The following is a 7,124-nucleotide window of genomic DNA, read 5'->3' as shown; positions in this document are numbered from 1 at the left end:
CATGATTTCTTAATAGAACAGCCATCTTAGTAAATAGCTCCAATGTGGCAGGGACCGATGTCAGTCACCAAATATTCTCTGTAAAGCGTTACGTAATATGTGTGCGACATGTAACTAAATAAATGAATCACAACGGGCGGTCAGGATGCTCTGTCGGTCTTACAGCCGCTAGACACTTCTATACAGCAGGCAGCAAGCCCCCTGCTCCATAATGGCATAGCCTAGCATTGAAGCCTACCGGTGGCAGACCCCATGGGCCCAAAGGAAGGGAAAACAATGCTCTTAAAGTCAGGGGAGCGCGAATACATGAAAATAAATAAGTACTGAGAAAGCCGTATATCAGATAGTGAGAGACATCAGACTTGGAAACTGCTCATATTTTATTCTAACTCGTAGGCAGTGATGAGCTGGCATGAAAAATGATAAAGACAAGAAATATACATATTATTTAAATGTTGACATGTGTAGAAGAAAAGCTCTTTTGTGTTGTGCATTTGTACATCTGACATAGGCCACACTGTTCCTGCAGACTCAGCACACGAAATCGACGTCACGCATTAGCATTGAATTGGTCCTTTGTCTCCTGGAAGGCTCCGCTGGCGGTTTTCATTCCGTCCTATTGCACATAAAGGCTTGCGTAATAATATGGCTGAAGTAAAACAGATGTCCAAGGCAACCAAATCAGCTGTTTGTATTCCTGAGGACTTAAATTAGAGTGATCACTAATTTAGGTGGACAATCTGCAGTGTCTTCACATGGCCTGCAGGTGGCACTACTCACATCATTGACTATGGCTACAGAGGTTAAGTAGAAATGGGTGAAACGGATAGTAAATAGCCCCAGTGTCACTGGCAAGTTACAAGTTTAAAAATAATAATAATTCTACTTAACGGACAAACTTTTAAAGGCGCATCCAACACCTACACACAGCGTTAGCACCAATTCTGATGCATAAGAATAACGGTTCCATCCACAAAATAGCCGTCACGTGTGTGTAGTGGATGAACATATTAATTCTGCGCACCTGAATTCTGCCCATTTTAGGTACATAAAATATTTAGCTCATCACCCAAGTTTACCACCAACTATTTTCTCATAATACATCTGAATGCACTGTTATACCATCAATAAATCGCTGCAACACAGCTAATTGGCCTGTGTCTTCAATTATATATTATAAAAATCTGCTGCAAATAGTTAAAGCCGGGTGAGGGAAAGCCAAGAAAAGTGCCCGTCGCATGACTTTATGCTCACAACGTAGGTGACACAGTTCACCAAGTCATACCTCCCTACATGACCCCCTCCAGGAGGGACACAATGCTCTGGTCCTGGACTTCCCTGGTAAGAGGCGGGGCTGCAGCACAGTTCAAAATTCAAATAGGGGAGTCACACCAACTGTCATCTCACACGCTGCCAACATCACTGGCTGGGACTCACTGGCAGTTGGTGTGACTCCCCTATTTGAATATTGGACTGTACTGCAGCCCCACCCCTGGAGCCTCCACCAATCATAAATTACCAGGGAAGTTCAGGACCAGAGCATTGTGTCCCTCCTGGAGCGGGTCATGTTGGGAGGTATGTACCATGCACTTGGGAACTGTCAGATCACCTGTTACAATCAATCAGTGGTTCCTCTCACTCTTATTGCTGTGAAACCGGACTCTGGTAGGAACAAGGGTGGTCTGACAACCAGTGAACAATGACCTCATTGGTTAGCAACACATCATTTCTTCTTGCGAGATGGCCATCGGTTTGCCCCACTGAATACCTCTCAGTTGTGATTTGCCCTGTACATGTTTGGATCATTCAGACTGCAGGGCGTGCGGCCTGCTTTATCCTTATCCGTATACCGATGGTTCTGTGGCTGAATGTGTCCTGTCTAAGGGCCTGATTCAGAGACGGACGCTCTGACCAGAGCGCTCGCTCTGAATCAGGGCCCTCCTCCATTAAAATGGAGCGTCCTCCTGGACGCTCGTATAGCTGTGGGTCACCACCCACAGCATATACGAGCGTCCAAAAAGATGGTCGCGACCATCGGACTTGCGACGGAGACCCTGCGGTAGGGTCTCCCTGCCACAAGCCCTGGAGTGATTTTGGCTCTATCAGAGCCAAAAATCACTCCCACTGACATCACTAGTGATGTCAGTGGGGCAGGCTTCAGACGGTAGGCATTCCCATGGGAACGCCTCCGTCTGGCAGGCACGCCCACCAAAGGGGGCGTGCTGTCAATCAACATCGACAGCACGCCCCCTTTGGTGCGAGACCCGGAGCGACAGCTTGGCTGTCGCAGTCCGGGTCTCGCGCATGCGCACGACGGAGCTCCCTCCGTCGTGCACATGCGCAGTGGGGAACATCGACCCACTTGCGAGCGTACTGCCTCTTGCGAGTGGGTCTGAATGACCCCCTAAGCACCATCCTACCATGGAATTCAAAACAATATTAACCTGCAGCCCTGCAACTGCTGTGGAACTACACATCCCAGCATGCCTTGCAACAGTTTTAGCATGCCCCAACAGCAAAACTGTCAGGGCATACTTAGATATGTAGTGCATAGCAGCTGAAGGGGGCCACGGGTTGAATTCTCCCGTTATAGAGCCTAAGGAATGTTTGTTATATTTTATCTGGTCTAAAGCCGGCTACACATAAGTGTAGCAGGCCGGTCCGAAGACCGACGGGACCCTGCATCGGTACACTTGCACAATGCGGGGGGCGAAGGAGCAATGTAGGATGCCAGGCTTCATTCGGCAGCATAACATCGCACATGATATCTTCTGCTTGACCTGCCAGCTAGAAGATTTTCGTGTGGAAGCGCACAAATTGGGAATACACACTTAACGATATGCCCGACTTGTCTTAATGATTTGCCCGGAAATGACAAAATCGGGCTGATATCGTTCTAGTGCGTACCCACCTTTACCAACTCCAGGCAGAGAGGACATCTGAGGCTGCCAGAATTCCCTATGCTGCCTCCCAGGCCAGCCTTCTCTATGCCGGACAGCGTACCTGCTGCGGGGTACAGAGAGAGCCAGTCTGGGACCACTGTATGTGCTCTGCGGGGCAATACAGGAAATCTCCTTTCTTATTACATAGTGCACAAGGGATTGCCAACTCAGCAACATGAGGTCACTGTAGAACCAATGTCCCTATAGAATTGCACAAGCAAATTTCGAATGCGTTAAAATTTTTTCGAATGCCCTTCTGCTCCACGGGAGGTTTCTGTCCTCCCTGAGCTCGCCTTAGGACACCTGCGTTACGGTTTGACAGGTGTACCGCCCCAGTCAAACTCATATATATAGCACTGAAGATAATTATCCAGTTCAAACATCAGCTTCTGGTCGGAGACAAACCAAATTCTCATGAGTAAAATAGTCAATTTGCTAACAATTTTCCTGGTTTCTACAGCAAGAATGCACGATCTCTGCACTGTTGTGTGCTCAGAATCACTTTACTCCATAGGTTACCAATGTATAGAAAACGAGAACTAGTTTTTGAGTGTATGGTGAGCGCTTGCGCCATCTCCTGGCTGCTTGCGACTACAGCATGATCAATGTCATTCATAAACAGTTTAACCAACGTTGACAAAATAAATGCACAACAGCTTTTGCAGATACAAGACCGTTCAATGTTTTCATAAAATAAAAGTCAAGCTTTGCAAGTAAATATAGTGCCTTCCCCCATGTTGGGGAAATACAATAGGCTCATTCACACGTATATAAATAGGTAATATAAGTTAGTAAACGTCTCAAAACATAACGACAAAAAACAAAAACACACAAAACGTGTATTCATACATTGCACGCGTGCAAAAATACACACTTCTGAACACAATACACATATTAAATGGGTATACAGAAAATGATAATTAAAGAGCCAACATTTAAGCACTCATCCTCGAGCCACGCACTGTCCGCCCAGGGGCTGCCTAAAGTAACAGGACCCCTTCTCTCTCTCTCTCCAACAGTTTGTCAACAGGACAAAAAAATTAAAATAATAATTTTCACGGCTCAGCGGGATAATCCGACGCATCCCAGTCTCCACGTTTGCTGAGGTTTGGCCAGCTTTTCCAAGTGCAAATCTGCATAAAGGAAGAGAAAAGGAAATTATCGGTCAGTGCTGGAAAACGTAGAACACAGGGCACAGACGAGCGGCGTTACACTGGAAAATGTGAGGCTCTTGTTGCTGAGCGAGGGGACTAAAGCGTAATCCCTGGCAGAGGGTCACACCCATAGTGTTGCTTAGAGGGAAGGGTGCATCAAAAAGACAATTATGACGCTGATTCACGGTTGGGAGAAACACAAAAGAGACCAAGTCAGTCACTCTGTACTGTGCTGCACTGCAAGGGGGACACATGTAACATGTGCAGAGAGTTAGATATGAGAAGCGCGTCCAAACTCCAATCTAAACTGCATTAGTGGGCTACATGCACAAGCAGCCAGTATTTACCATGCATGAAAAATAAAATCTATTTGCCACCCCCCTCCTCCTCCTTGTATTGTAACATGGGTTGTTCCAGATACAAAATGACTGGCTTATTTTCTGCCCCTTGTGTTCAGAGAATGGGAGAATTGGAAATGCTTCAGGCCAGGGGCCTATCAGTACAGTCTAGTTTAATGAGCAAGCAGCTAAACCCAATTATGGAAAGAAATTATACATACCTCTCCATAATTGGGTTTGGCTGATAGATAGATAGATAGATAGATAGATAGATAGATAGATAGATAGATAGATAGATAGATAGATAGATAGATAGATAGATAGATAGATAGATAGATAGATAGATGTTAACCTTAGCAACCAGATGCTGACTTTCTCCTTCCAACTTGAATCAGACAAATGCCATCATTGAATTGGTTTAATCGAACACCCCAATTTTTATAAAAGGCCCCCAATGAGTATTGCTAACTAAGGAAATGTCAGTGGCACATCGTCACAGTATATTGTGATCAGCAGATTGGCTATTGTTCCCAGCCTATAAAAGCTATTTTATAGATAACATCTTCCAAATGTACAGATGACGCAATTCTCTGTATGCATTGTCAGCGGAGATAGAGAGATAGATATACACACACACATACACGATAATGTCACGTTGTGTGGAGCGCTCGTTTTATAGGTCTTTTTATTTTAATAAGATTACATTTATTACAAAGGCATAGATTGGAGCCAGCTGCTTCTCTATACAATGCTGAATGTGGTGAATTCATTGTAAACCCTCCATCGGCGAGCGCTGTACAGGACGTCCCGACTCCCGCCCCATTACATGCTAGACTGTTCCACTACAGCGAGTCCATGATCTCATCTCCGGAGAGGAATTATCTGCTCAGCGGACACTCTACGAGTCAAAGTCAACATTGGGTTAGAACGGGGGGCTGTGGACGCACCGTCATCAGTTACTAAGTAGTGCGGTTTCCAACAAGTCCAAACACACAGTGCCCAGGACTCCCAGATTGTGGGATGATAAATGAAGACCCAGGGTATCCGTGTATTCTGATGGCTCAGTGGAGGGTTATGGACATCAGTGTGGGTATCTGTGCATTACAGGGGAGATGTATCAAGAGATAGAGTGGAGAAGTTTGCCAAAGTAACCAATCAGCTTCTGACTGTCATTTATCTAGCACAGTCTATGAGATGACAGTTAGAAGCTGGTTGGTCGCTTTAGGAAAATTCCCCACTGTAACCCGCCAAGTCTTGATACATCTCACCCGATATGAAAGGGGACAGATCACTGTGTTATATATGCCTGATAACTATGGGGGTTATTTGATTGATTTGGGGGCTGGGAGCAGTTTTTACCCTACACACATTGCATATATTTTGAGATTCTAGATTTTTATGAAATTAACCATTTACACAACACAGGATCCAGCTACAAACAATGGAATAGATTATACTCCACTAATTAAATGTAAGGTCCTGTCACACACACGGTGGTGAGTAGAGACACATGGGGAGGGCGGCAGAGCCGTATACAATCACACACATACAGGAGACACACGGTGGGGAGTAGACACATGGGGAGGGTGCAGAGCCGTATACAATCGCACACATACAGGAGACACACGTTGGTGAGTAGAGACACATGGGGAGGGTGCAGAGCCGTATACAATCGCACACATACAGAAGACACACGGTGGTGGGTAGAGACACATGGGGAGGGTGCAGAGCTGTATACAATCACATACATACAGGAGACACACGGTGGTGAGTAGAGACACATGGGGAGGGCGCAGAGCTGTATACAATCACATACATACAGGAGACACACGGTGGTGAGTAGAGACACATGGGGAGGGTGCAGAGCCATATACAATCACACACATACAGGAGACACGGTGGTGAGTAGAGACACATGGGGAGGGTGCAGAGCCATATACAATCACACACATACAGGAGACACACGGTGGTGAGTAGAGACACATGGGGAGGGTGCAGAGCCATATACAATCACACACATACAGGAGACACACGGTGGTGAGTAGAGACACATGGGGAGGGTGCAGAGCCATATACAATCACACACATACAGGAGACACACGGTGGTGAGTAGAGACACATGGGGAGGGTGCAGAGCCATATACAATCACACACATACAGGAGACACACGGTGGTGAGTAGAGACACATGGGGAGGGTGCAGAGCCATATACAATCACACACATACAGGAGACACACGGTGGTGAGTAGAGACACATGGGGAGGGTGCAGAGCCGTATACAATCACACACATACAGGAGAGACACGGTGGTGAGTAGAGACACATGGGGAGGGCGCAGAGCTGTATACAATCACACACATACAGGAGACACCACACACGTTGCAGTAAGGGTACAGACTCGCTCCTATACAGTCAGGTCTGTATTTCAGTACCTTGTTCATCGGCACATCTTCCTCGGCGTGCGCTCTGTGGGGATGGGGGCGCTTTTCTCACAAAGTGCTTTAACAATTTTTGTCTTTTTTCGCACTGGGGAAAAATCTGCACAAAGAAGCAGCGATATTAAATATTTGATGCACAAGACAGTCTGGCTGACAAAGACTTTATAGCCAAGTATTATAAGAACATATAACATGAATAGTAACAATATAATGACACAAAAGACCAAAGGACACATACATACATATACATAC

At 46.0% G+C, this 7,124-nt stretch overlaps 1 long non-coding RNA gene across 1 annotated transcript; it reads right to left on the bottom strand.

Moving 5' to 3' along the window:
• Positions 1 to 360: 360 nt before the first annotated feature.
• On the bottom strand, positions 361 to 6,969 carry LOC148474134 (uncharacterized). The gene is made up of 2 exons (XR_015872918.1): positions 6,867 to 6,969; positions 361 to 4,075 (listed from the first exon to the last, which is right to left on the bottom strand). It is a non-coding gene; the product is annotated as an uncharacterized LOC148474134 (long non-coding RNA).
• Between the last annotated feature and the right edge of the window lie 155 nt (positions 6,970 to 7,124).

The sequence above is a fragment of the Taudactylus pleione genome, unplaced genomic scaffold, assembly GCF_031769625.1.
Source record: "Taudactylus pleione unplaced genomic scaffold, aTauple2 ptg000887l, whole genome shotgun sequence".
Lineage (NCBI taxonomy): Eukaryota > Metazoa > Chordata > Amphibia > Anura > Myobatrachidae > Taudactylus > Taudactylus pleione.
The sequence above is the reverse complement of the archived record's forward strand: the minus strand, read 5'-3'. Positions and strand labels throughout refer to the sequence as shown.